Source organism: Microtus oregoni, unplaced genomic scaffold, assembly GCF_018167655.1.
Source record: "Microtus oregoni isolate MIOR12 unplaced genomic scaffold, Mior012 000015F_ref0000493, whole genome shotgun sequence".
In the NCBI taxonomy this organism is placed as follows: Eukaryota; Metazoa; Chordata; class Mammalia; order Rodentia; family Cricetidae; genus Microtus; species Microtus oregoni.
Genome location: NW_024543074.1, coordinates 10,362,252 through 10,390,245, shown reverse-complemented (window position 1 = coordinate 10,390,245; position 27,994 = coordinate 10,362,252). Strand labels below are relative to the sequence as shown.

The window sequence follows — 27,994 nt, the reverse complement described above, 5'->3', positions numbered from 1 at the left end:
TGCCTTTTATGCCACTGAGACCTCTTGCTTTCTTATTTTTGTTTTTTCCATCCTCTCCTGGGTAAGCCCCTTGGGCATAGGGACAACTTCAGGTACTAGAAAGGCCAGGTAGGGCCTCATCTTCTGCTGCTATCTCTTAGCTAGTGTGGCCTGGAATACTCCCCAAGTTATTTGACTTACTTGGGACCTTCAGGGCAGGGATGAGTGTACTAGAAGATTCTGATTCCCTTTCTAGTTAGGAGAGACCTGTTGTGTGTTAGGATTTTATCTTGAATATACTGATGGGGCTTCCTGTCCAATCCCTCGGAGTTTCTTTTACTTTTTGGACATTGTTATCTTTTTTGTCTATTTGTTTTGATGTAGGGTCTCAGGCTGTAACCCAGGCTGGCCTACAATTCACCATGTAGCTGAGGTTGATTTTGAACTTGTCAGGATGCCCCTACCTTAGCTATTGTTGTAGATGTTTTATTTTTTATGATTTTGGAGATATTTATTTATTTATTTATTTATTTTGTGTGTTTTTCAGGACAGGGTTTCTCTGTAGCTTTGGATCCTGTCTTGGAACTAGCTCTGTAGACCACATTGGCCTCGCACTCACAGAGATCAGCCTGCCTCTGCCTCCCAAGTGCTGGGATTAAAGGCATGCACCTCCACCATCCGGTCAGATTTATTTATTTTTATCTGTATAAGTGTTTTGCTTGCATGTATATCTGTACAGTCTGTGTGTACCTGGTGCTTGTGGAGGTCAGAAGAGGGCGTGGATCTCCTGGAACTTTAGTTATAGACAGTTGTGAGCCACTATGTGGGTGCTTTGAATATAACCCGGGTCCTCTGAAAGAACAAGTGCTCTTAACCACTGGGCCATTTTTCTAGCCCCTTCTTTTTTCTCTTTTCCTTCCTTCCTTCCTTCCTTCTTTCTTTCTTTTTTTTTTTCAAAGCAGGGTTTCTCTGTGTAGCCCTGGCTGTCCTAGAACTCAATCTATAGACCAGAGGTGGCCTTGTACTTCTGTTTTGTTTTGAGACAGAGTATTACTATTAAGCTGAAGCAAGCCTCGAACTTGTGCTCATATTATTTATTTTCTTGTGTGTGTTTGCTCCTGAGTGCATGCCTGCACATCGTGTGTGTGTGTCTGGCGCCCACAGAGGTCAGTAGGCACTGGATGCCCTGGAACTGGAGTTACACATGGTTATGAGTCACTGTGTGGGTGTCAGGAACCAAACCTGGGTCCTCAGCAGGAACAATATGTGCTCATAACCACTGAGCCGACTCTCCAGTCCTACCTGGCCTCTTCTTGTCTCAGTCCGCTAAGGGCTGTTGCTTATGTTTTAATCTCTTCTTTTTTTCTACCAAAGGGAATCCTTGTTCCTCTACGCTTTGATTTTACTATTTTTTAGCCTTAATAAGAAATATTAGCAGATAGTGAAACTCAGTCATGAGAATTGAAAGTTGTCCAAGGTCTAGGAGAAACCCACCTGTCTCCTGGAATCTGGTCTCCTCTGCCTGCTTAAAATCTCACTGGGCAGAAAGCCTGAGGGCGTGAGGCCCCAGATGTGTGAAGAATTGGGGCCAGGTCTACTTAGATATCTACTGCCTTTTGATTAGGAGTCGTGGTTTTCTTTCCTCTCTTTAGTTAGACCCAGGCCTGTGTCGTCCCAGCCACTGTTCCCATTTGCCTAGACATCTGTTCTCCTTTAATGTTTGCTCGTAAATCCTGTCCCCTAGTGCAGGGTGGCTTAGCTGGGGAACAGTGGAGTCCATAACCAGCGCTAACCCTCACTGTGGTTACATGATGTATGACCACAACTGTGTGTGTTTGTTGATGGGTACCCACACCCGTGTCTCAGGCCACAGGTGTGTGTGTGTGTGTGTGTGTGTGTGTGTGTGTAGGACTGAGGGTGGGAAGATTTTCACAGAGTGTTTTCTGTAGCAGCCATAACTCATGTTCTGTAATGCTTGCTCTCTGGGAAGAAAGAAATTTCTATTTAACACATTTTAAATGTTATTTACTGTGTTACTTTATTTATTTACCACTTTATTTGACTAGTTATCTGTGGTAGTGCCGGGGACCAGATCCAAGATGGTCTCCTGAACTTCAGGCTCGAGAAGGGGTAGGGACAAAGCTCAGCAGCCAGGCTCCTCAACAGACAAATTAAAGGGATAAAAAGAGATGGAGGGGAAGCAGCAAATTAAAGTGGACTTCAAAACAAGCAATGAAGTTGGCACCCACCATGTGGTGATCCTAGCACTTGCAAGACAGAGGTATAGGAGGCTCAGGAGTTCAAGGTCAGTCTTAGCTACTTCTCGTGTTCAAAGATAATCTGGCCTAAAGGTGACCCTATCTCAAGCAAGCAAGCAAAGAAACAAATAAACAAGGCAATCAATGGAAAGACTAAAATATAGTTTTCTCCCTATACCCTCTCCCAAAGAAAAGGAACAGACAAAAGGAATTGCACCCTGTGGTGCACGTTGGAGTGGTAAGTGCAGGCCTGTCAGGAGCCACATTGTGATGCATGCAGAGGGCTTGGGAGCAGCTGTAGTTTTGTTTCTTTTCTAAGATTTTTTTTTCTGTGTATGAGTATTTTGCCTGCATCTATGTGCCTGTGTACCAGATGCATGCAATATCCAAAGAGGCCAGAAGAAGACACTGGATCCCTTGAAACTGGAGTTACAGATGGTGGTGAGCTACCATGTGGGTGCTGGGAATTGAACTTGGGTCCTCTGGAAGCTTAGCCAGTGCTCTTTTTTTTTTTTCATTTATTTATTGTGTGTACAATATTCTTTCTACGTGTATGCCTGCAGGCCAGAAGAGGGTACCAGACCCCATTACAGATGGTTGTGAGCCACCACGTGGTTGCTGGGAATTGAACCTTTGGAAGATCAGGCAATGCTCTTAACCACTGAGCCATTTCTCCAGCCCCCTTAGCCAGTGCTCTTAACCACTGAGCTATCTCTCCAGCTCATGCAGCTATGTTTCTTGACATAGGTAGTTACAAGGTGTTTGCCTTATTCATTATGGCTTATGTTTTTTCCCCAGTTTTCTCTATTTAATTTTTTGAAAGGTTGAGGGCTGTCAAGTTCGCTCATAGGCTGGTGAATTAGATCAGAAAGTGTTGCCACCAAGCCTAACAACCTGAGTTTGAGTCCCCGACCCACAAAGTGGGAGAGAACTGACCTTGAGAAGTTGTTCTCTGAGTGCTACTTGTGTTCCATAGCATATGTACATCATCATAATAAACATTAATAAACATGTTTTTAAGCAGGACGGTGGTGGTATAGACCTTTAGTCCCAGCACTCAAGAGATAGAAGTAGGCAGATTTCTATGAGTTTGAGGCCAGCCTGGTCTACAGATTGAATTCCAGAACAGCAAGGGCTATGCAGAGAAACCCTGTCTCAAAAAAATCAAAAAAGAAAAAAAAAAGTGAAAAAGAAGCCTGCTCAAATCCATGCATAGAGCCAGGCTCACAGGGTCTTTATAATCCCTTGTGCTGACGTTTAGTGTGTTGTCCCCTCATCCGCCCACGCCCCAATCTATTACCAGCATGAAAAGTGCAGATTTATAGGTCAGTTGGGTTGACATTCAGGCTAAGCTGAGACCAGCTGGTGAGAAAAGCTGATGCCAGAGAGCTGCGCTGACTCAGATGGGGAAGTTCTCAAGGAGACCGGTGAGATGAGGGTAGTGATGTCCAGTGGGATGGACACCACTGGAAGGTGACAATGGCCCCTTGGGTATATGAGTGCCACACCCCTCCCCCCTTCTCTGGTCAAAATATAGGACGACACATCCAATTATGGTCTGTGTTGTTGAAACTTCTTTGCCTTCATTTTCTTCTCTTGATCATGGGTTCCTTGGGCAGCTTGTGTGTGTTCGTGTGTGTATGTTTAAGCACACACCCCACCATCATCTGCTGGCCCCAACTGTCCATTTTCTCTGATTCTTTCCTTTCTGTTGCACTGAGAAGGCAGGGCCGTGTCCAACACTCCCAGGAGAGGGACAGTGGGGGAGTCTTGATGGTATTAAGACAACTTCTCCCCACCTACCTAAGGCTAGCTGGAAGGCCTTTTCTGAATTTCAGACTTCCTCTGGGCTTCTGCTTCCCTCTGCCTGGGTGTAGGGTTTCCTAGGAGCCAGGATGAGGCTAGGGCCACCGGTGGCCAAAGGACACAGAGGACAGGAAGGCTCCTCTTTTGGAAATAGTTACCCATAGACCACTATCTGCCCTGTTAATTGGGATAGATTACTTGCAGATAGATTAAATGAAGGCTTCATTCATAGAGTTGGGTTTTCCTATAGGTTTTAGAACAAGGCTGCCTGATGGAACAGCCTGTGGAAATGCCCTAACCCTAACGTATGTACCGTTCAGCACGATGGCCGTTGACCTCAAGGGTGACCAAGCGTGAGAAGCGGAGTTCAAATCCCTAGCACCCACATAAATGCTGGATATAAATCCCAGAGCTTGGGAGGCAGAGACAGGGGGTATCTGTCTTGGTAGACTAGACTGATCTAGCAAGCTCTGTGTTCAAGTGACAGAACTTACTGGAATATGTGGAAAGTGCCAAGGAAAGACCTGATATCAACCATGAGCCTCCGCAGGCATGTGCACACATGTGAGCACACACACGTTCACACATGTGCACACACACACAGAGAACTGGGTTGGGCAATGTTTATTGCCACACGTGACAAGCGACTACTACCTTTTTCCCTAGGAAAGTTCTAGAAGTGGGTTTCTTAGAAGGCCATAGGATTGTGCCAGAAATCTTCCAACACTGCTTGCTCTTCTCTTATGTGTGCTTGCACACATATGTATACATATGCACATATGCGTGCATACACATACACACACAGAGGAACAAATGTTGCCTAGAACGACAGGATGCTTTCCATGCTGTGTCTCTTTATGAAAGTTCACTGTTGAGAGCTAGAGGATGGCTCAGTGGTTAAGAGCACTGGCTGCTCTTCCAGAGGACCCAGGTTCAATTCTTAGCAACCACATGGCAGCTCACAACTGTCTGTCACTCCATTTCCACGGATCCAGCACCCTCACACAGACATACAGGAAGGTAAAACACCAATGCACATAATGATAATTAAAAAAAAAAAGTCATTTAAAAAAAAAAAAAAAGAACCGGGCTGTGATGGCACATGCCTTTAGGATTGCACAGAGAAACCCTGTCTGGAAAAAAATGTTGACTGTTGAAATCTTATCTCAAGTGAAGCAGAGCTGCCAGCGACCACAAACACCCCCCACCACATACTTTCCCTTGTCCGTGTGTGATGGAGATAAGCAAGCAGGAAGCCGTGCTCCAGCAAGTCTTCCTTGTGCAGTCCCAGCCTCAGAGTGTGGCATCCCATTCGGGCAAGCCCAGGCTCCCTCACACATCCCCTCTAGGAAAGAGGAACCAGTGTCAGTCCATGATTGGTGGTGACAGGGCGCTTGTGGGAGGCCCAGCCATCGCAGTGCTCAGCCCTGCTGGAAGTTTGCTGCAAGACTGAGAGGGGAGAGGGCAGCTCACCCTCGTGTTTTATAGATGGGTAAGATTTTTTTTGTTTGTTTGTTTGTTTTACTTTAATTTTTTTAAGACAGGGTTTCTCTGTCTAACAGTCCTGGCTGTCCTGAAACTCACTTTGTAAACCAGGCTGACTTCTAACTCACTGAGATCCACCTGCTCTGCCTCTGCCTCCCAAGTGCTGGCATTATAGGCATACACCATCACCACCCAGCCTAGATGTGTAAGTATTTTTTTTTTCTTTTAAACACTGCCTGACCCATTAGTTTCAGTTTCTTATTGGCTAGTTTTTTTTTTCTTTTAATAGATGTGTAAGTATTAAAGCAAGACGGGGGGCGGGGGGCAGGTGGCTGAAGGTACATTGGGGTACAGACAAGCCAACTTACGGTTCCACTGTGGACTTTTCAAGTTCAAGATGGGGTGAAATTGTACCCATACAGCGGGTCTGTGCCTCAGTTTCACCACATTTCACGAGGTTGTCAACACTCAGTACAAGCGGCCTCTGTGCCAGATTCCTTTGCCAGCCATAGGCTAACATGATTGATCTGAGTTCATTCAAGGCCTGCAGCGCTGTGATGTCTGGAAGGTGTATAAAGTGTGTTTGTGACATATTTCCAATCCACAGTGGGCTTTACAGGATGCCACTCGAGCAGTAGGGAGAGTCTGTATTCACCAGGCTTTCCTCTTATTCTGCATCCCCCCCTTTCCCATGCCTGAGCCTGGCAACATTCTGCCATCCTTCCTCTGAGTAGGAGTAGTTTGTGCCACTGCCACAGCCTCCAGGTGGACTCCCCGATGTCTCTCAGGCTGTTGCCCTTTCCTTCCCATATCAGATTGTCCCTCTGCCCAAGGCTCTCAGATACAAGCTTCCTTTTCCTGCACACAAATGTTAAGTCTCCCAGTGTCTCACATCCCAACAATCGTAAATGTCCAGGAAGTACCCCTTCACTTCTGCCTCCCCCGGCCTGGTGGCATGTGGGACTCTGCAGGCCATGTGAAGAGACCTCAGCAACAGGAGTGCCATTGTATCCCAGGCCACTTTGTGCAGATGGAGACAGAGCCCCTCTGTGTTAGCCAGGATTTCTTGTGTGCCAATTGCTCTTTCTGAATTGCCCAAGCAGTGTCCCCTTCCGCCCCGGTTCCCTGCCCTCTAAAACTTACTGTCTCATTCCACCTGAGTATGTAGGGTTCACCTCTTTCATACACAATATAAACATTTCCACTTTAACTTTAAAAATTAAATTATATTGATGTGTGTGTGTGTGTACGTACATGTGTGTGTTTGAAAGCATGTGCAGGTCAGAGAACAGCTTGCAAGAATCAGTTCTTTCCTTCCATTATGTGGATTCCATGTTCAAACTCAGAGAGTTAGGCTTGGCCACAGGCTACTTTATCCCTCTGACTTTATCTCTCTGACCCCTTGTCTCTTCTGTGCTGAGTTAGGGCTCATATAGCCGAGGCTGGCCTCAAACATGCAGGGCAGCTGAGGATCACCTCCAACTTGTTATCCTCCAGCCTTCACTTTCCGTGTAGTGAGATTACAGGTGTGTATCCTGACACACACATGCTGGGGATCGAACCCAGGGCCTCATGCATGTTAGGCAAACACTTGCTCACTGAGCTGCACGCCCAGCCCCATTAACCACAGCTCCATGGCATTTAGTCCTTACTACCACTGTCCCTTCCAGAACCCAATCGTTATTCAAAGAGCTCCGTGTGCTCATTAGAAAGTCTCAGGCCCTGAGACCCAGAAACCTCTGATTTTGCCTGATCTAAGCATTTCATAGGAGACAAACCGTACACCATTTGTCCTTCAGGTCTGTCTTATTTTATTTAACATTATATTTCAAGGTTCATCCATTTTATAGCATGTATCATAATCTCTCTCTAGTTGAGTAATGTCCCATTGTGTGTGTATGTGTGTGTATGTGTATATGTGTGTGTATGTATGTGTGTGTATACGTGTGTATGTGTGTGTGTGTGTGTGTGTGTGTACTACTACCCTTTGTTTACTCTTTTGATGGACACTTGAGCTGTTTCCACCTGTGGGCTATCATGAACAATGGTGGTATCAATCCTGTTATTCCCTGTTTCAGGTCTTTTGTATAGATATCCATGAGCAGAATGACTGAATCACATGGGAATTCTGTTTTCCACTTTTTGAGGCTATACCAATTTTTTCAGCATCCAGAACCATTTTATATTCCTACTGATGCCGCATTTAATATTTTAAAGCCCTTTTAAACTAAAGAAATAATGCAAGGAGCCTGGTGTGATGGTGCACGCCTCTGACCCCAGCTCTCAGTCGATGGAAGGAGGAGGATCAGTTTAGGTCCTTCAGCTGCATAGCCAATTTGAAGCTAGCCTGGGCTACCTGAGGATCTGTATTAAAAATTTTTTTTTAAAAGTCGTGGAGCACACCTTTAATCCCAGCACGCCGGATACAGAGGCAGGTAGATTTCTGTGAGTTTGAGGCCAACCTGGTCTACAAAGCAAGTTCCATGACAGCCAGGGCTTTAGTACAGAAAAACCCTGTCTCAAAAAACAAAACAAGGCCGGGCGGTGGTGGCGCACGCCTTTAATCCCAGCACTTGAGAGGCAGAGGCAGGCGGATCTCTGTGAGTTCGAGACCAGCCTGGTCTACAAGAGCTAGTTCCAGGACAGGAACCAAAACCACAGAGAAACCCTGTCTCGAAAAACAAAACAAAACAAAAAAAAAAAAGACTCAAAATACAAAACAAAACAATTAGATAAATAAAAGTTTAAAAAAGTCAAGGTGGCCTTATGTGACAGCAGCCCTTGTTATTTATTCACTTTCTGCCAGTGAGACATAAGAAGTTGATGCCCTCTCTGCTTACACATACTCTGCCAGATTGCAGTCTGTGTGGGGAATGCCATCGGTTGAGCCTTGCGCTGGAAGCTGGGATCCCAGAGCCACCTTCCCCTGGCCTCAGTGTCTCCCAAATTGCTCAAGTAAGCAGAGCTGCAAGTTCCCTTGTGCGGGAGGGCCACCCACCTAGCCCTGGGAAGTTGGCAGACAGGTCAGCCCACTCAGACTGAGTGGGGAGGCGAGCTGCAGGCTGGTGTGTGTGTGTGTGTGTCTCAGAGTGCAGACGAACACAAGTGTGTGTGAAGCTGTAGTTATTCTCACTCTAGGCTCTAGTAGTATTGGGGGAAGGGCATTCACTATGGTGGCTTAGGGGGCCCCTGTGGCACAGAGTCACATGCTTAGCAAGACCTAGTTGGGCCTGGCAAAAGGCCACCTGAGAAGCCAAGACCCAGCCAGTCTTTTGCCAGTACCTTTCTCTGCAGAGCCCGGGGCAGCTGCTGGGAGAGAGGACACAGAGGCCTGGAAAACCCATAAACGAAGTAATCAGCCCCTGAGTCTTGGCCCTTTGACTCTGTTTATTGCTTCCTGCCCCGGAAAGCCCTTTCCAAACACAGCCGCTTTGAGGGGGGGTGACTGGGACCTGGTGGGTGGCCCGCTCACGCTGGGTGACCAGAGTGCCCAGAGAAGAGTGTCCCTAAACAAGCCTACGGACTGTTCTCCTTTGCTACCACCCAGCAGATTCCAGGGAGCAGAATGGGAGGATGGGGGTGGCTAAAATGAGGGGTGTGGTATCTGAGAGCGATAGGAGCTGACCCTAAAGGAAGGCAGCGCCCTACAGAGCCTTCTATTTTGTCATCGCCAAAGCAAGAGTCTCTCTCCATCAGGTCCCTAGGGTTAAGCTCTGATGGGGGGTAGGCAGAAGCAGAGGGAAGGCTTTACCCACTGGGAACCCTGCAAGGTGGAGTGGGGAGTGGGGAAATGGGTGGCCATTCCCTAGGGCTTATGGGCTGTTGTGGTTCAAGGGTTTATTGGACTGTCTCAAAGTCTGTCTGAGACAGGATTTCATGTAATCCAGGCTGCCCTGGAACTTGCTGTGTAGCTGTGATCGCAAGCATGCACCACCCTGCCCCAGTGAAGCCTGTCTTTTTAATGTTTGCATTGCATTTTAAGAACGAATTTTCCCCCTTGTTCACTGACTTTTCTCCCTGGTAACTACATTCCTTCCCTCTCTTCCTCCCTCCTCAGGATTAATGACACCTCATGCCTTTCCTACCAGGGCTGGTGGCCTGAGATGCACGTGCGACTTTGTAGTTTATATTGTTGCTTTTTTTTAAAATAATTTGATTATTATTATTATATTTATTTATTTACTGTGTGTTCAGTGGCTTTGGGGAGCAGCGGTAGGGATATGCCTGGGCACATGTGTGGTCAAGAGGACAACTTTTGGGCATTGGGAGTTGATTTCCTTTTTACCACGTGGGTCTCAAGGACCTTTTGCTGTTTTCTCCACCTCTTCCTCCTCTTGGTCAAGGTGTTAAGTAGCCCAGGCTAGCCTGGAACTTGATTTGTAGTGGAGACTACCTTGAACTCCTGATCCTCCTGCCAACTTCTTCTAAATACGGATGTCCCAGGCATTCACCAGGGCCCACCCAGTGCAAATGTGACTCCCAGGAACAGTTACAGCCCCGGGTGCAGTTCCAGGGCTGCTGATGCCTGTGAGGAGGACTCTGCTGGGTGTTTTCCTCTCATCTGAGAACAGGAAGGGGACAGAGTGCGACACCTGCACGGTTTGGGAGAGAAATGCCCTCTTTAGGGATGCCTGGACACAGACCCGGTGTGCGGAGGCTCTCCTACAACTCTCAGATGCCCACTCCTTCACACTGCTGGCTCAAGACCCTGCCTTCTAATGTGGGCTTGACCTCCCTGTCGTGGAAGCCCTGATGCTACCCTTTACTGAAGCCTCTCTGGTTTAAAAAGTTTTAGAGTTGGCCTGATTTGTACACACTAGCTCTGTCCCTGCATCTACTTTGTACATACTAGGCCCCATGGCTTGCTTGCGCTTTCTTGTTTGTTTTTTGTTTACTTTGTCAGTCCTGGGGACCAGAGCCAGTGTACAGTGTGTGTGCCAGGCAAGCTTTCTACACACAGCTACACTCCTTACCCTTGGCCTTTTCGAAATGGGATTTCACAATATAGCCCAGGCTGGCCTTAGTTAGACTCATGATCCACATGGCCTCTTCCCGCTGGGATTAGCAATGGATGCCACCGTGCCAGGCTTGTCTGTATTTTAAAGGTGGCTTGTCTGTGCCAACTTTCACAGGGGACCTGTGTTTTGGTTATGCAACTCTGAGCCTGCCACACCCTCCCAGCTCCTCCTTTCTGAAAGCAAAATGCTATACAGTCCTTGCTCAAGAACAAAGGCCCTCAGCTTAGCCCTGCCTGTGTTAATGATTTTCAAGTGTGGCCACTTCCTCTTGCCTCGCATGACTTGCCTTGCCAGGGGTGGAAATGTGACTACAATAGTAATAGGTAGAGGGCCCAGGCCAGGGCAGGGAGGCCCTGCTTCAGAGAGTGCGAGAGCCTGGGACCTCAGTGGCAGAAATGGCCAGCTTGTGAGCTGGAATGCCTCTTCTCATCCGGCCTCTGCTCCCTCCCCTCTCAGTGCAACTATGCCTGCTCCACGAGGACTGGAGGAGACACGGTTGCCAGGTTACTGCATGTGTTCAGCCCTCCTGGGCCAGTGTCCCCCACCTCCCCTTCACCCCAGGCAGAGGTACAGAGTTTCAATTATTTTAAATAGGAGTGTAAGATTTGTGGCAGAATCCTGATTGGTTGCTTCCTGGCTGTGAGACCTTAGGCAAACTGTTGAATTACCATGTGCCTCAGTTTCCCCAAGTGCAAATGATTCACTCTGGATTTCTTTCTTTCTTTCTCTCTCTCTCTCTCTCTCTCTCTCTTCTTTTCTTTTCTTTCTTTTTCTTTTTTTGTTGTTTTCTGAGACAGGGTTTCTCTGTGTAACAGTCCTAGCTATCCTGAACTCTCACTGTAGACCAGGCTGGCCTCGAACTCACAGAGATCCTCCTTCCTGCCTTTGCCTCCTGAGTACTAGGATTAAAGGCGTGCACCACCATGCCCGATTTACTTTGGCTTTCTTAAATGACAAGGCTCAGCAGATCTTGGTATAATCCACAGGTGTTTCTCACTGTGGAAGTTTAGTTGGTTCCCATTTCATTTTCTTCACATTTGTGCTTCCCTTTAGCTGTTTTAATTGCGTGTGTGTGTCTCTGTGTATGGGTATTGTGCACAGGCGTATGTGTGTGTCTGTGTATGGGTATTGTGCACAGGCGTATGTGTATGTATGTCTGTGTATGGGTATTGTGCACAGGCGTATGTGTGTGTCTTGTATGGGCATGTGCACAGGCATCTGTGTATGTGTGTCTGTGTATGGGTATTGTGCACAGGCGTATGTGTATGTATGTCTGTATGGGTATTGTGCACAGGCGTATGTATATGTGTGTCTGTGTATGGGTATTGTGCACAGGCGTATGTATATGTGTGTCTGTGTATGGGTATTGTGCACAGGCGTATGTGTATGTATGTCTGTGTATGGGTATTGTGCACAGGCATATGTGTGTGTCTGCGTATGGGTATTGTGCACAGGATTTCAGGTGCATGAAGCCAGAGGTGTTGAGTTCCCTGCAGTTGCAGTTACAGCTGTTGTGATCCACCTGATGCGGGTGCTGAGAACTGAACTCAGGTCCTCTGTAAGAGCAGCCTATGCCTTTAACATCTGTGCCTTCTTTGCAGCCCCTCCCCCCTTTAGTCATTTTGTTTGTGCAGGTTTACCACAGGTGAAAGTAGTGGAAGTCTGAAGTCTGCCTCGTAGTCAACTGTGTGTGCTTCTGATGGAGAAGCCCCAGCACCCTGGAAGCTCTGCGTGTTTATTACATCCAGATGAAGAGGGAAGCAGAGTCATTGCTTCTAACTGAATAGAGGAGGCAGGCTTAGCTTAGCTTGGTAGGTGCAGTCGTCAGGCCCTAAGTAGGCAGCGTGGAGAAGAAAGCTATGGTAGACATTTTTTTTTTTCGAGACAGGGTTTCTCTGTGGCTGTGGAGCCTGTCCTGGAACTCGCTCTGTTTTTTTGCACACACTCTCATCAACATCCCCACTTGGACCAGAGGACAGCTTTATCCCTCTGAGCCTCAGGGGACAGGGAGGCTTTGCCGGTTTCCCTTGAGTTTGAGGCTTTAGCCTTTGACTTGGCTGACTCACGTCAACAACTCACATCCACTGACAACTTCACACACTCAGGGCCTTCCTCTGTTCACCACACCGCTCTGGTAATCCCCACAGCTGCTCGGTTAAGGATTCATGAGGAGTGGACATCTAAGCAGTGTTTGATCACCAACTGGATATATAGTGTTAGCTCTGTCTCTGTGTGTGTGTGTGCATAGTTCATGGAAGCCAGGCGAAAGTCAGGTGTCCATCTGTTTTTCGTTTTGTTTTGAGACAAGGTCTTCCACTGAACTGGACCTCACTAACCATGCTAGCCTAGCCTGTCAGCCAGCCCAAGGGTCTATGCTAGCCCAGTACGAGGATTACAATCACATGCCCAACACTGGACTTTTTTTTTTTTTTTTTTTTTTTGAGACAGGGTTTCTCTGTGTATCCCTGGGCTGTTCTGGAACTCTCTCTCTCTCTCTCTCTGTAGCCAGGCTCTACCTCCCAGGTGCTGGGATTAAAGGTGTGAGCCATTACACCTGGCTGCAAAAATTAGACTCTGAGACTCAAAGTCCACGCCTCATTCTTGCAGAGCCACCACTTTGCCAGCTGAGCCATCTTCCCAGCCTCTACACTGTGGGTGTTTTGTTGCTGTTTTGGTTTGTTTGTTTGAGACAGGGGCTTACTCTGTAGCCCTGGCTGGCCTAGAACGCTCCGATTAAGTGAGGCTGACCTTGAACTCATGGAGTTCTGTCTTCTTCTGAGTTCTGGGATTAAAGGCATGGGCCACCACACCCAGCTTCCTACCTCCTATTTTTGATGCTAATTATGAAAGGTTTCAAGGACTGAGAAATGGCTTGCTCCTTCTGGAAGGTTCTAAGAGCTGCTGGCCGCTCCTCAACCGGTCTCTGTGATAACTGGATAACCTTGAAACCTATTTGTATTCTCAGCACCCTGGTTTTGTCCTGAGCTAGGGAGAACCTCTTGTCCACACACCCCAGACTGCTGCTTCCCACGAGAGATAGAGCCTGTACAAGTCTGGGCTTGTGGAGCGATTTGGCAGTGCTTTTGTTTGATGACTGTTGACTTAGCCCAGGTGTGCGGACCCAGTGTTTACAGAATCCTGGTTGGCTCTGGGCTGGAGCTGGAATGAAGAAAATAGATGTTCAGGGGAGGAGGGAGAGGGTGTAGATAATCCAAAAGCCATTTGTTTAGGGCTTGGAGCCAGAGATAAGCCGTTTCTGCAGATTTTCCTAAATCAACCAGACAGGAACTCTTTGTAATGAGCCCTCAATGTATGTTGACCTAATAGTCCTCCACACTCACTTCCTACACATGTGAGCCATCTGGGCTCCCAGAGCCCACGGAGATGCACAGGGAGGGAAGAGGGCTCTTAGGTTCACACGGTCTTCCTCGTCCATTTCCACACTAACCTGAAGTTCCAAAAGGAGGTCCAACCTGAGGTCACTTGGCTACTTAGTGATGAAGTTAAAATTAGCATTCATGCCTCCAAACTACATCTCCCTTTAAGACGGTGCCACATGACTGTGGACCAGAATGACCTGGAGCTTGGAAATGCGGGTCCCCTGGACACATATTCCCAGCAGTTCTGATTTAATAGCAGGGTGGAGGATGTGTTCTTAGCAAACCTCTAGGGACACCTGATGCCCGTGCATGTCATACTATCTGCTGATGCTACTAGAACACAAATGTATTTGCTTCCCAGGCCTGTAGGACCGCACTGTGCATCCTCTGAAGCCAGAGATGTAGTCAGTTCAGGAGGTGAAAGGCTGAGCCAAGCTGTAGTTATTTCGTTATTTAGCCTGTTTTGAGACAAGGTTTCATGTCGGCCAGGCCTTGAATTGCTATGTAACTTAGGATGGTTTTGAACTTTTAATTCTCCTGCTTCTACTTCTATAGTGTCGGTAATACAGGTATGCATCACCATACCTGTTTTATGAAATACTGAGGCTTAAGCTTGGGGCCTTGAGGTTCTATGGATGCTAGGTAAGTACTCTACCGACTGAACAATCGCACCAGCCCCATGTCTGGCTTCAAAGCATAATGCAGGAGACCAGAGTGCTAGGAGACTTCGCTGTCTCTTTTCTGCCCTGTGGTTAGATGTGGCCCAGTTCTGGACAACTTGTAGCGCACACCTGACTCACTGTTCCTACCTGTGAAAAATGCCAAGACTGAAGTGCAAGGTCATGATCTATTGGATCCATTGGCACGAGCATCAGATGACAGGATGTGTCAGGAAGGTCTGCCAAGCAGGCATTCACGGACAGGTTCTGGAACATGAGTAATTGCTGAGTGTGGGTGAGGTCAGACTGCTGCTAAAGACCAGTGAGCTCCTATTGACTGCTACGGTGGAGGGAAAGGAGTTCTGGGTCTGTGATGAAAATATCCCGGTTCTTCTGGCTCAGAGGTGTCACTATGGTCTGTCCCTAGCACAGGGTATCTTTCCCTGGCTCTGATGCAGTCCCCACCCCCATCCGTGCATCCCAGGGGGTTTCAGCCCTCTGATCAAATAGGGACCCTTGCTCTTTGTTTTCTGGAAGTTGGAGAGGTCAAGACCCTTGGTTAAGGAACTCCTGGGAGGGCCCACCAGAGAACCCACCCCTTCCCTGACTATTACCCACCCCTTCCCTGACTATTAACTTTGAGAGACAGAACTAAAAGCCCAGCTGGCCTGAGGCCCTACCCTACAGTCCTGCCAGGCGCTGGGCTTGCAGGCTGTAAGTGGAGCCTTGGCTGGGCACGCCACTGCCTGGTTCTGCCAGTTCCACCCCGAGTCAGGTCAGCCTGACCCTACCAATGCTATAAACATGGCAGGCACAGATGGCGGCTGGGGGAGGGGATGCCGGGGGGATTCTGGGTCCTCAGGTGGCCCCGCCATCAGTCTTGTGAAGGGAAAGCCTTGCAGGGCATTGGGGAGTACTAGAGCTAGTGGTATCCAAGGGGTATAATTTCAAACCAGCTTCAGAGCTGGGTGAGAAGAGAAGCAGACTGCATACCTGGGTTGGGTGAGAAGGGTTTAAAAAGTGAAGAGGGTGTCTGTCTGTGACTGCTGGCCTGGAATAAGCATGGGACTCAGCTTAAGTGCACTGGAGAATGTAGCAATGAACAAGAGCTTGTTAGCACACACGGGCCCAGGAGCTGTATGTTGGAGGGAGATGGAGTGTGTCCAGGGGAGCCCTGGCTCAGGAGTCTAAGGACTTGAGTCCCATCTCTTCAGTTAGTACATTCCAGCCTTCAACCACTTGTACCTTCTAAAGGTGATCCCATGAGGTTGCCACTCCCTTTGTGACCAGAGGGACTTCAGCGTTATGTGTGTGTTGGGGGTGATTGAGGCTATCTGGTGGGGAGGGATGCTGGGTTCCCCTAACTATGGAATCTGAGTCCTGCAATCGCTAAACTGTAGAGGGAGGAAAGTTGGCCGGGTGGGGGAGGGGGCCCACAGGAGCCAGAGCAGCCAGCGGCTGGAAAAGAAGCAGGCCCTTGCTCTGACAATCCCATCAGCCATCTGTGCTGGGCCTCTCTGGGTGGAATTTCTGACAGTGTCCCGGCTGGGGTGTGTGTGTGTGTGTGTGTGTGTGTGTGTGTGTGTGTCCCTCTCTGCTGCAGCTGCTGCCTGCTCCTTTGAAGTTCAGCCACCCCTCTCTTAGCCTCAGTTCCTCAGCCTGGCCTGTCATTCCTGGGCTGCCTAAGCAGTACTTTCTGAAAGTGCCCTGAAGCCTGTATGCTACCTCCCAGAGCCTGAACCCCTGCCCCCACCCTCACCCCCTATCAGAGGGCAGGCTCCCTGGGAGCCAACCTCCTGTCTTAGAAAGGCTAGGCCACCCAGGCTGAGGTACTTTTCCAGTTATTCACACTTTACAGACTTCTCTGGGGTCCAGTTCTAGGCAGAGGGACTACGGGCTCAGACACACACACATACACACACACACACACACACACACACACACACACACACACAGGGCTGCAGGTTCCCCCAGCCTGAGGCCTTTGTGCTACACACAGTTCTACTGCAGGGCTGGACTGGACCCAAGATCACAAGCTGTCTCTGGCTCTGCCCCAGCTGTGTGGCTTTGGAGCATGCAGGGTTTATGTCAGCCCTATGCCTACCAAGTTCACCAGGAGTCCTGCTCCGGAGGCCCACCTGAGAGGTGTAGGTCTCCTTGCTTTACAGAATTGCTGCGAGAAGCAAGTCACGCAGACAGCTGCAGAGCCCAGATCTGCTGCACCCACGCTGGACTTACACACTTACTGACTCTGTTCTCTGGTCTCCTATTCCAGCTCAGCTCAGTAGCCTCCAACCACGTCAGGCCCTCAAGCCAAGGTCCTGCTTCCTCACTGTTGGGGACCCGTGCACCCCATTGCCCACTAGGGCCTTCATTTTTCCCTTGCTGTCCTCTGCTAGGAATGCATGGGTCCCTAACCAGGGTTGGGGCAGAGGGGGAAATGCATGATGGGAGTGGGGAACTCAAACTGTTCCAGAAGAAAGTCTGCCCAAGTAATGCCAGCAAATAAGACTGGTGGGGAGTCTAAAGCCTGGCATTCTTAAAGCTGGACAGACAAACTCTAGGCTGCTTGAATGTTTTTTTCTTTTGTATTTTGAGACAGGGTTTCTCTGTGTAGCTCCGGCTGTCCTCGAACTCGCTCTGTAGACCAGGCTGGCCTCCAGCTCAGAGACTGATCCACCTACCTTTTCCTCCTGAGTGCTGGATTAAAGGCGTGAGCCACTGCATCAGGCGCTATTGTTTTCTGTTCATTAGAGAGACAGTATAGGGGCTGCTCAGTTGGTCAAGTGTTGTCTACCACGCGGGAAGTCCTAAGTTCATTCATCCCTGTGTAAAATGGGAGTGGTAGTACACACCTATAACCCCAGCATTTAAGAGGGGAAGGCAGGGTGATGAGAAATTTAAGTTCATCTTCAGTTTATAGAGCAGGTTAGAGACAACAAAATATGGCCTTTGGGACGAGACCGCTGATTCAGATTCTTAGCCCGCCACTGTGTGATCCAATGTAAGTCAGTCAACCTCTCTGAACTTCAGTTTCCTTACCTATAAGATGGGTAGAGTAATGGTTACCAGGTGCTTAGCAAGTCTGCAGCGGGTAATTATAGATGCTGGTATCATAACTATCAAAAAACAACTCAGGGGGCCAGGATTATGGCTCCCTGACAGAGCACATGCCTGTCAGGCCCGAGTTCCTGGGTTCACACACAGCGTGGAAACAAATGGTTGCTGGTCATTGTAGACAATGTACATACACACAGTGAACCTGAAAAATTACGGGCGCAGCTAGGCTTTTGATGTTCTTTGGGCTGCTGGCTTATTTTCAAGCTAATAAATGAACGTGAGCAAACATTTTGAAAGTATATTAAAAAAAAAAAAACCCTACAGCTCCCTGTCCCTCTCAGTACACACGTGTACACATTCACCTTCCCAACCCCGCCCACAACACACTGTAGTGGTTCCGACTAAACTTGTGGGCGCCTTTCGTTGTGCCGTTAAGTCTTCAGCAAAAAGAGACCTATCAAAATGCCTTGGTTTTGCTTATAATTGACTAGTATCTCAATACGTCTCTGTGGCTGGTGATGACGTACCCTCACATCCGTCACTAGCTTCCTCCTGGAAGAGTAGGTCCAATCCTCTGTTGTCCCATGACTGCAAGGCTCGGCTTTCTGTCCGTATGGGGCATAGGTACAAACTAAAGCATAGGAACACTCCACAGAGGTGTGGGATTCACGAATCTGTGGGTAGAGGCACAATGCGCATCAATGTTTCCAGTGGAGGCAGGGGTTGAGGTTGTCATTCCTTGGACTTTCTTCTGCCATCTCGAGTTGAGCACCCCAGCTGATCTTACGTGACTTGGCCTTAGTTTTCCAGGCTAAATTGTGAGGGGCTGAGCTGACTGTAGAGACGGCTCCTGCTATAAGACCTTGCAGATTCCACCAGTGGGAAAACCGGCAGGGGAGCTGGTCCCTCTGTCCAAGCTGTTGGGCCAACGCCAGTGTGAGCTCACTCCTGACACTGGCTTAGCTTCCCGGCCCTGCACCTGAGCTCCTGGTGGCCCCTTCTCCAGGTCTGGATTTGGACTGTTTGATTTGATCTCAGACACACACATGTTCCTGCCAGTTCCTTGGGTGGAGTGGGGAGCAGCCCCTCTCTACCCAATGAGGTTTCATCTCCCCAGCCCTAAGTTGAACTCTTGCCAGAGCTGGTGGGGCTTGTTGATAGAAGGAAAAATTGTTGTGGAAATATTCCATAGCCCGCCCAGATTTTGGTACTAAACAGCCTGTTACTCGGGCAACTTGACAACATTGGTGGGATGGGGAACACGGGCTTTGTAAGGAAACTGTTTTTTCCAAGCTTTCTGTTCTTCGGGGTGAAACTTTACTGCAGGCCCCTCTTCCCTTGCTCCCTGGAGCTGAGCACTATTTCAGAGCTGGAAGACCCCCCATTTGCTCTCCTCAGCTCCTCCAGGGCTAGCTTGCCTCCTAGGATTCTGTGCCACCCCCAGTTCCGGAGTACTTGCTGTGTGCCCGGTCTGTGGTCTGTGCCAGGGAACACAGAGTTGCTCTCCAGCCTGACGGATGTTGTGTTGAATCTGAAATCGGACAGTGTGGCTTCAGATTTCAGCATGGCCACTTAGCCGTGTGACCTTGAACAAGTGCTCACACTCTGTGTAACCCTACCACCCTACCGTTGGAGAGGGCAGGAGAGCGCACACTGCTTAGGGCTGCTGAGAGCACGAAGGGCATTAAGACACATGAGGCCCTTGCCATGGTGCCCGGTGAGGAAAGAGGCTCAGGCAGCGGGAGCCAGTCATTGTGGCTATGTTGCCATTATCATGATTTTCACACAGGGTCTCACTATGTAGCCCTGGCTGGCCTGTCACTTTACTATGTAGACCAGGTTGTCCTTGAATGCACAGACGTCTGCCTGATTCAACCTTAGCCGTTGGGATTGCAGGTGTGAACTCTGACGGCTGACTTTAAAAATACATTTTTTATTACACTTAATTTATTTTTACTGTTTGTGTGCTGTAGTTCACCAAAGCACCTGTGGAGGTCAGAGGACAACCTGTGGAAATCAGTCTGCTTCTCACGTGTGGATTCCTGGGACAGGACTCAGGATATTAGGAGTGGTGGCAAGTGCCTGGACTTGTACTGCACTGAGCTATCTCATTGGCCCTATTTCTTTCTTTCTTTCTTTCTTTCTTTCTTTCTTTCTTTCTGGGACAAGGTTTCACATTTAGACCAGGCTGGTCTTGAACTCACAGAGATCCTCCTGCCTCTGTCTCTGAGTGCCAGGATTAAAAGCACTCCCCACGGGCACTTCTGTTTTATGTTTTGGTACTGAGTTCTCCCAGCACATGCTGGGTTTGAACATTTAGCATTCTCCTGGGATTCCAGGTATGAGGCACGCGTGAGCTGAGCACCGGAACTGGATTGGTATGAAGGCCTGGGGATCTTCATCTGCAATTATCACAGTTGGAAGCAGAGTTGGACTCCTCAGGGCGCCTTTTATGGCAACTAAGTGTCAGGACCGAGATGAAGGATGGTGTCCTAAGGACCGAGGATCTAGGGCCAGATCTTCCCGTGGGGGAGGGCCATTAACCTCCTCTGGAACCTTTTGCCCTGGTGCTTCATTGGCATGTCCATTTGGCTACTAATGTCGACGCCGGAGAGGGAAGAATGAGGGAAAGGAAAAGCTCTCCCTCCCCCTGCTTGTTCTCCCCCACGTGTCTTCTTCATATGTTTTAAAGAGTTTAAAAACAAAACAAAGCAACAGCAAAAACTCTTTCCAATGCCCTAGCCTTCCAGAGCTCCTTAAATATACGTGGCTGTAGAGGAGCTCTGCCTGTGTAGCCCTGTGGGTAGGGACCTCCAGCTCCTCACCCCTGCTAGCTGTCTAGCCTGGAAACCATGGGTCTTTGTAGCAACGCGTTTCGGAGTTCCTTTATTTTCTTTCTTTTTATTCCTTCTTTAAATTTATTTTTATTTATGTATATATGTGTGTGTGCATGTACCTGTATGTATACCTTGCTTGTGCAGGTGCCCACAGAGGCCAGGAATTTGGATCCCTTGGAGCTGGAGTTCCAAGCGCTTGTGAGCCAGCCAGTGGGTGCTGGGAAACTCAACTCTGGTCCTCTGCAAGAGCAGCAAGCAGGCTTAACTGCTGAGCCATCTCTCCTGGACCCATCACACCCTCTCACTCCCCCACCCCCAGCCCCTCCAGCCCTCTTTCAAAAATCCTCATGTTTAACAGGCGAAAGAGAAATGAGTTAACACAGAGAGATGAAGGGCCAACCCTAGTCACACAGCAGGGCGTGGCAAGTGTCGTTCCCTTCCCACCCCCCCCCCCCACCGGGTTTCCCTCTTCCTCCCGTGTCCAACCTGGCCTCTTGCTGCGGTTACTGTGCCAGGGTTAAAGAATGGGCACAGGTGTGACTGCCCCGCAGTACTGGGGGCTCTGGGAATGAGGCAGGCTTTGTTGTCGTCCCAGCAGCTGTGACCGTTGGGGCCGAGTATCCATCCATTAAGCCGTTTCCGAGCCTTGGGCTGGAGCAGAAGGCTCGGCATTTAAAGGTCACCCGGCTTTTGAAGCTGCAGCGACATTAATAGCTTGGGAAGAAAACAAGTCTGTGCAGGGGCCGGAGGACAAGGCGGCTCTGTCAGCGCTGCCCCTCCTCCCCAGGGTGCTTGGCCGCGCACGCTCACACACCCCCGGTAGCTTCTGCCTCTTGCTCGCCCACCTCCCGCTTCTCTCTTTTCGGGCCTCTTCAGTTCAGAAGCCTTAGAACTCGGCAGACTGCCCTGCACCCACCCCCACGGTGTCCGAGGTGACAATTGGGTGAGGATGCAGCTGCCCGGGGGGCCCAGCAGCTTCTCGGTTCACACCGCCTCACCCTCTTGAGGTTTCCCCGGGACTTAGCCACGTTTACACATGACCTCATTCTGACCCCTCTGGCCCTGGTATCCTGGAGTCTCGCTGATGCAGTCAGCCTGAGTCCTGCTTCCTCTCCCGGGTGGGCAGAAAAACAGATGTCACCCTTCGGGTTTGATGGTTTGCCTTGAGTTTCTGCCACAGCACTTGGCTGCACAGGGTCCCTAGTCCGGGTGGGCACTGGAGGACAAGACGCCTGAGTGGATTAATTCCATCCGCTGAGGTCAGAGCATAGAAAGTGGCTGGCATCTCGCCTGCCACACATTACCCCCCTCATTTCTAAGATGCCTGTGCTATCGGGTGGCTCTGCTGTCCTGCAGGCAGCCCCAGGGTGGGGGCAGGGCACAACAAGGTTCTGGGAGGGCAGCTGCGGTTAGCCCTTTCCCGGGACTGCTGTCGCCTGGGCCCTGGGACACCACCTAGTGGCCTGGCCTGGTGGTGTCACTTTACTGAACTCAGTTCCTGAGCAAAAAGGAGCCCCTTAAGGGAAGACCAGAAATTCCAGATTCCTCAGCCAGGACTAGAGAGGAAGTCTGGGGTAGGTGGGGACAGAGCTGATTTGGGGTGATCCCTCCCTTTCTTCCCAGAGAGGCAGAAGAAAGTGCTGGCTTCACAGCCTCGTTCCTTCTCCTGGGGTCTCCAGTTCTAACCCCCACAAGAAAGGCTGACCCTGTGCCTGCTTGGGGAAAAATGCAAATCAAGTCAGCCATGGGAGTGGGACTGTCCTCTGACCCCTGGAGCTGGCCTGGGTGTAGCCATCAGAATTGTGTGCCAAAGAGCCCTGAAGAAAGGCAGAGAGAGCTTAGGATACAAGAACGGAAGCATCTTAGCTTCAGTCACTCCGTCTGGGAAATGGGGTCATAGAGCCTCCCTCTGGGCCTTGTTGTTTGCAACGGGGAATAAGAAAGCGTAGGAGAAAGGGATTTAAACGCCCACTGTTCGTTCTCGTGTTGCTCCACTGGTTGCTTCTCTGCTTGCCCACTTAGCTAGCACAGGCTGACCGTGCCGGCTGCTGCCGCTGCGACAGCAGGGACTCCACACCAGATACAGCAAAGCTACCCTTGGGAGCTCTGGTCTAGTAGAGAAGACGCTCACTGACAAGTGGACCATATATGGCGTTTGTGACAGAGGATGGCGAAGCAGGGCAAAGGTCAAGGAACTGTGGAGGACCGAGTGGTCTGCAGAGCTGCTCCCCTGTTAATGCTGCAGCAGGGACCAGAAGGAAGGGAGAAAAGGCACTGTGGGGGCTTTGTGGGATAGCAACACAGTGGGTCCTAAGAGCCCGAGGCCCTGGAGAAGAGGGTAGGCTTGCTCGTGGAGTGACAAGCACGTGGCTTGCTCAAGGCAGCTGTCCGGGCCAGTGTCTACATGTGTCTCCCTGTGGGCGTGTACCTGTGGACATGCATGTGCACATTTTCTCTTCCTTCCTGAGACAGGGTCTCTTGTGTCCCGCGCTGGCTTTGAACTTGCTATGAGGATGACCTTGAAGTTTTGTTCCTCCTGCCTCCCTTTCCCTCCTGAGTGCTGGGATTGCAGGTGTGCACCACCACACCTGCTTTGTCCAGTGCCATGGATGGAACCCAGGGCCTTCTGCATGACAGACAAACGCCCCACCAACTGAGCTCCATATATATGCATTTGATGGCAGGAGCACAAGGGGCCTGCTGGGCCATAGTGAAACTCTGGGGTATGGCCTGAGGACTAGCCACCAGGGACTTTGGAGATAAGGAAAGCCGTACCACCTTAACAGGCAGTCTACGGAGAGGCAGGGAGGTGGCAAGGGGTGAGAAGCAACCATGTCCTGAGGGACAGTTTAAAGGCAAAGAAGGTAGGGATTGCTGTAGATCGAATGGACAGTGTAAGGATATGTTCTTAAAGATGTTCCCAAAGCTTTGACCTCACCCAGGAAGCTGGTTGGGCAGAGGTGGCACATAGACACAGGCTGGGTTGGACTGACGCTCTGTGAGAGGTGCTGGTGGGCACCTAGTGGAGGCCATAGTACGTTGTAGAGGTGTGGGGTGGAGGGAATGCCTGTAGGAAATTCAAGAGCAGAAGCCAGCATGCAGAATTTACTCAGGAAGCAAGTATAGCATGGGGTATCCGAGGCCTATGACCAGACCACCCCAGCCTGTCCCCGCAGGGACTTCCTCCAACCTGGGAACCCATAGAAGTCCCACCCCGGCATTCCTCAGTGTACACACTGCTTCTGCCAGCGAGGAAGCTGAGGTCCAGAAACCTGAAATCCCTTTCCCAAGTCACATGACCTTCCTGGGGTCGGCTGTGAGCCCAGCCCCTCTGGTCCTCAGACTGTCTCACCCCTAGTGCAGAGCAGGCCATAGCCTTCAGGAACAGGCCTTCTTAAGGCAGGAGGCTGTCTGAGTTGACCTTGGACAAGGCTGGGTAAGCCACACTGGGGCAGTCTGCCTACCTCCCTGGGCCAGGCTCCAAGTGACTCAGGCCTTGAAGCCTCTCTCACTTCAATTGGCGGTTGGCAGCAGGCTGCCTTGGGCCTGGCTCCCTGGGTCCTGGGGGAGGACAGGTATGGAGTTTCTGCTTCCAGGTCCTGAGGTTACCCACACCCATTCGCTCAGGGAGAGGTCTAACGGGCCTGGCGAGTTTGATTCACTTCCTCCACCACAAGCTCATCAGGACTTCCCTTCCTGTTTTCATGCCCACACTCGCAGTGGGTTCACAGAGGCGTCCTGCTCTCTCCAAGGTCACCTAGCCAGGTCTGGGACAGTGCCGAAAGACCTCTCCTGTGCTGTCTGGGTCATGTTTCCTTTGATGGAATGTCCTAAGCCCGGGCACACGTGGCTGCATTTCTCCTCGGGCTCCTTGGCTCGCAGCCCTGCAAACCTTACTTGGCATTTTAGTTCTTTGGAGGTGGGATGCTAATTCTGGTTTTTCTTCCTACCCACTAGCTGTGTGGTTTTGGGCAAGTTACTTGACTTCTCTGAATTCGTTCCTACCATTATAAAATGGTAGGAATTGGAGAATTATAAAATGGTAGGACTGGAAAGTTGTAATAAAGATAAAAGGGGCTTTGACAAAGGTGACATGCAAAAGTGCCCCTCACAAGTTCATGACCCAGGGGTGGTCTGTGAGCCTCCATTCTCCCGTGAGTTTTAAACTGCTTTTCATTTAAGCAGGGTTTACTACAAAAGGCAGCCTGATCTGGTGAGTCTTTCCCCAGGCTGCTACCTCAGCCCTGGCTTCAGGCTAGCTTAAGTTTAACAAGGAGATGAGAGGGCAATCCACTGAAAACCTAGACCCTATGTGGTGCTAGTCCTAACAGCCTGGCTGCCAGTAGTCTCTGAGTCTTGGCTGTCCATCAAATCCTGTTTCCCTGGCTTCCTATTTCTGAACCACTTTCTCCAAACCCACAGAGCTGCTCTGGTGGAAAGATCTAGGCGTTTCTGTTGCTCATTCCATATTCTTGAGCTACTCTTCAACTGTATTTGGAGGGTACAGTTGGGGGGACAGTTTTAGGTGGTCACCTGAACTGGGGCGTCTCCTGCTCCCTAGGCTTCAGGAGCCGGCCTGTGCTAGGAGAATCCGCATATCCTTCAGTGATCTGGAGGGATTCTTGGGTTGATAGCCAGGGACTGGGAGAGAACCTCCATAGCCTCCCTCCTCCAATAGGCCAGTATAGGCATGCACCCCTACTTCAGCCTCATGGAGCAGACTGCCACATTTTGGCACAGGCTGAAAGCCAGTTTGTCTCATTAGCAACAGAGGGACAGACATTCCCACAAGAGAGCCTACAGTTGATTTCAGAAGGCCTTTCAGTGTGTCTCAACACTCAGAGACCCAGCACCCAAGGGACCCGTGTGAAGGAGTTCATAGGATGGATGTAAACTCATCTTTTTTCTTCTTTCTCTTTGTGGACCAGGCCCTGGCTTCTTTCTTCATGGAGTTGCCCTTGGCAGAGTGACAAGCCTGGCCTCTAATCTTTCAGCCGAATTACACTAGGGGCCGGGCGATGGTGGCTATACTCTCAAGGGCCTTAACCAGAGCCTCTGACCCTATGTGTAATGACATCGGAGTCTTGGCTTCTGGGGCCTGGAGGCCCAGAGGTTAGAGGCCTCCAGAGTGGAGCACTCCTAATGGAACCACCGAACTGCCTCACACCTCCTATTGGAGGGGAGGGCAGGAAGGGAGGGGGGCTTGGGGGTTGCAGCAGGAAGCCACACATATGTGGCAATTGTCTTGGGCTCATCCTCATAACCAAAGCCCCAGACTGAACACCCGAGGCTACCCTTCTTTCTCCTTGTGTCATGGCTTTGGCCTCCCTGGCTATGACTCGCTCTTCTGGGCAGCCAGGAAGTAAAGGAGTGGGATGGTAAATCATGGTTCTCTCAGTTGACCAGCCACTGCTCAAGCATGTAACATGTGTGTTCTGATGTGGGAAGATGCCTACACTGTGCCGTTAAGTAGATAAAAGTAACGGCATAGTAGAATTTATGGTTTAATCACATGGTAAAGCAAGCTCATGCATGGTAGCTTGTACGAGGATCCAATGCCTACACATGATGTGGGCACATGATCTCATTAAGTAAGTTCTTTCAGGACAGAAAGGGACTTCAGTGTCCGCTAGCTATTCAGAACCTGTGTGCCTGTAATTTTCCACTTCCGAATTCATCTCCTAGCTTGGCATAGTGGTACATGGTTGTAATTCCAGCACTTGGATGGTGATGGCAGGAGGCTCAGGAGTTTGAGACCATCCTTAACTACATAGTGAGTTCAAGGCTAGCCTGGACTACATGACCCTGTCTTTAAAAACAAATGGAGCTGGGTGGTGGTGGCATGTACCCAGCACTCGGGAGGCAGAGGCAGGCAGATCTCTATGAGTTCAAGGCCAGCCTGGTCTACAGAGTGAGTTCCAGGACAGCCAAAGCTAGAGAAACCCTGTCTCAAAAAAAAAAAAAAAAAACCAACCAGCCAAACAACAACAACCATAACAACAAAAACCAAATGGACAAAAAGCTAGCAAGATGGCTCACCAGATGACCAGATGAAGGCACTTACAGACAAGATTGATGACTTGAGTTTGCACCCAGGGCCCACAGGATGGAAGGAGAAAGCTAACTAATCTCACAAGTTGATCCTCAGACCTCCGCATGCATGCTATAGCACATTGTGCACCCCTCACCACAAAATAAATAAAATTTAAAAAAATTTTTTAAATTGTGCCTAATCCACCTCTCTGGAAATAGGCAGACGCCAGAATAGGGCTCCTTGAGAATGCTTATATTCTCTTGAGGAAAGAGAGGGTGCAAGATGTTTGGAACTCAATGTGGTAGATACTTGAAGCCACTTCCAGAGTATGAGATCTGACCTGAAGTAGTAACATTAATGGCACTGATGGCCTTCTCATCCCAAGGGGGTGGCCTCCGCTACCACACCTTCCCTACTCCCCTCTGATCCTGTCTTTCCCTTCATAACAGTCAGTGTGTGTCTGCTCTCTGAGTGTGACAAGGATTTGCTCACATGACAGTTTCTCCATCCGCAGTCAAGGCCCTGGCTCCCATCCTGGAGAATAGAGAAGAGGCTTGCATTTGGCTCCTCGAGCTCGAGAATACCTTTAGAGGAGCTGCATGCGGTAGCACTGTACTGGGGAACAGGGGCAGAGGAATTGTGAGCTTGAGGTCAGCAGGGCTGCAGAGTGAGACCTTGCGACCTTCCTACAAGCTGTTGGACTCAATCTTGGGATAAAATGGAGACAGTCAGAGCCAGATTTGTATGTGAGAGAGGGGGGTCGGTCAGAGAACAATTTGTGGGAGTCAATTGTCTCCTTCTAGCACAGAGGTCCCAGGGGTTGAACTCAGGTCACCAGGCTTGGTGGCAACCCCTTATCCACTAAGCTATCTCACTGGCTGCAGGCTTTGGTTTGGGGAGACGAGTTCTCTAGTTCAGGCTGGCCAAAAACTCCCAATCCTCTGGTCAGTGCCTCCCAAGTGCTGGGATTATTCCACATTCTCCACCAGGCCAGGTTTTATTCAGTGGCAGGGAGTGAACTGAGAGGCTTTGTGCATGCCAGGCAAGCACTCCACCTGCGAGCTGATCCTCAGCCCCTTACCAAGGGATTTCAGACACTGTACTCCCACCTTTATCTATACTAACAGCGACATCACCTTGGTGACCATCTCAGTGCTCCGCTGAGAGGGCTGAGTGGTGTTCTGTGGTAGATTTCAGGTCCTAAGCATGCTTGACTTTCAGGCCTGTCTGTGCATATCCTCGTGCTAACCTTGGGTACCAGCTAGGTTGACTGCATCAGGGAACTTGGTTTGAGATGGAATATGAATAAAACCTAGACACGTAGGGTTCCTCGAGACAGTTTCGGGAAGCTGCGTATGATGGTATATGTGCCTGTAATCCCATCCCTCGCGAGTCTGAGGCAGGATAGTGAAAGGAGAGACAGGGGGATTAAGAGTTCAAGACCAGCCTCAGCCACATGTCAAATTTGAAGTCAATAT

General features: G+C 49.8%; 1 protein-coding gene across 1 annotated transcript in view; it reads left to right on the top strand.

Moving 5' to 3' along the window:
• Positions 1-27,994, top strand: part of Cuedc1 (CUE domain containing 1) — a 91,750-nt gene that overhangs the window by 43,074 nt on the left and 20,682 nt on the right. The gene's annotated exons all lie outside the window — the stretch shown is intronic.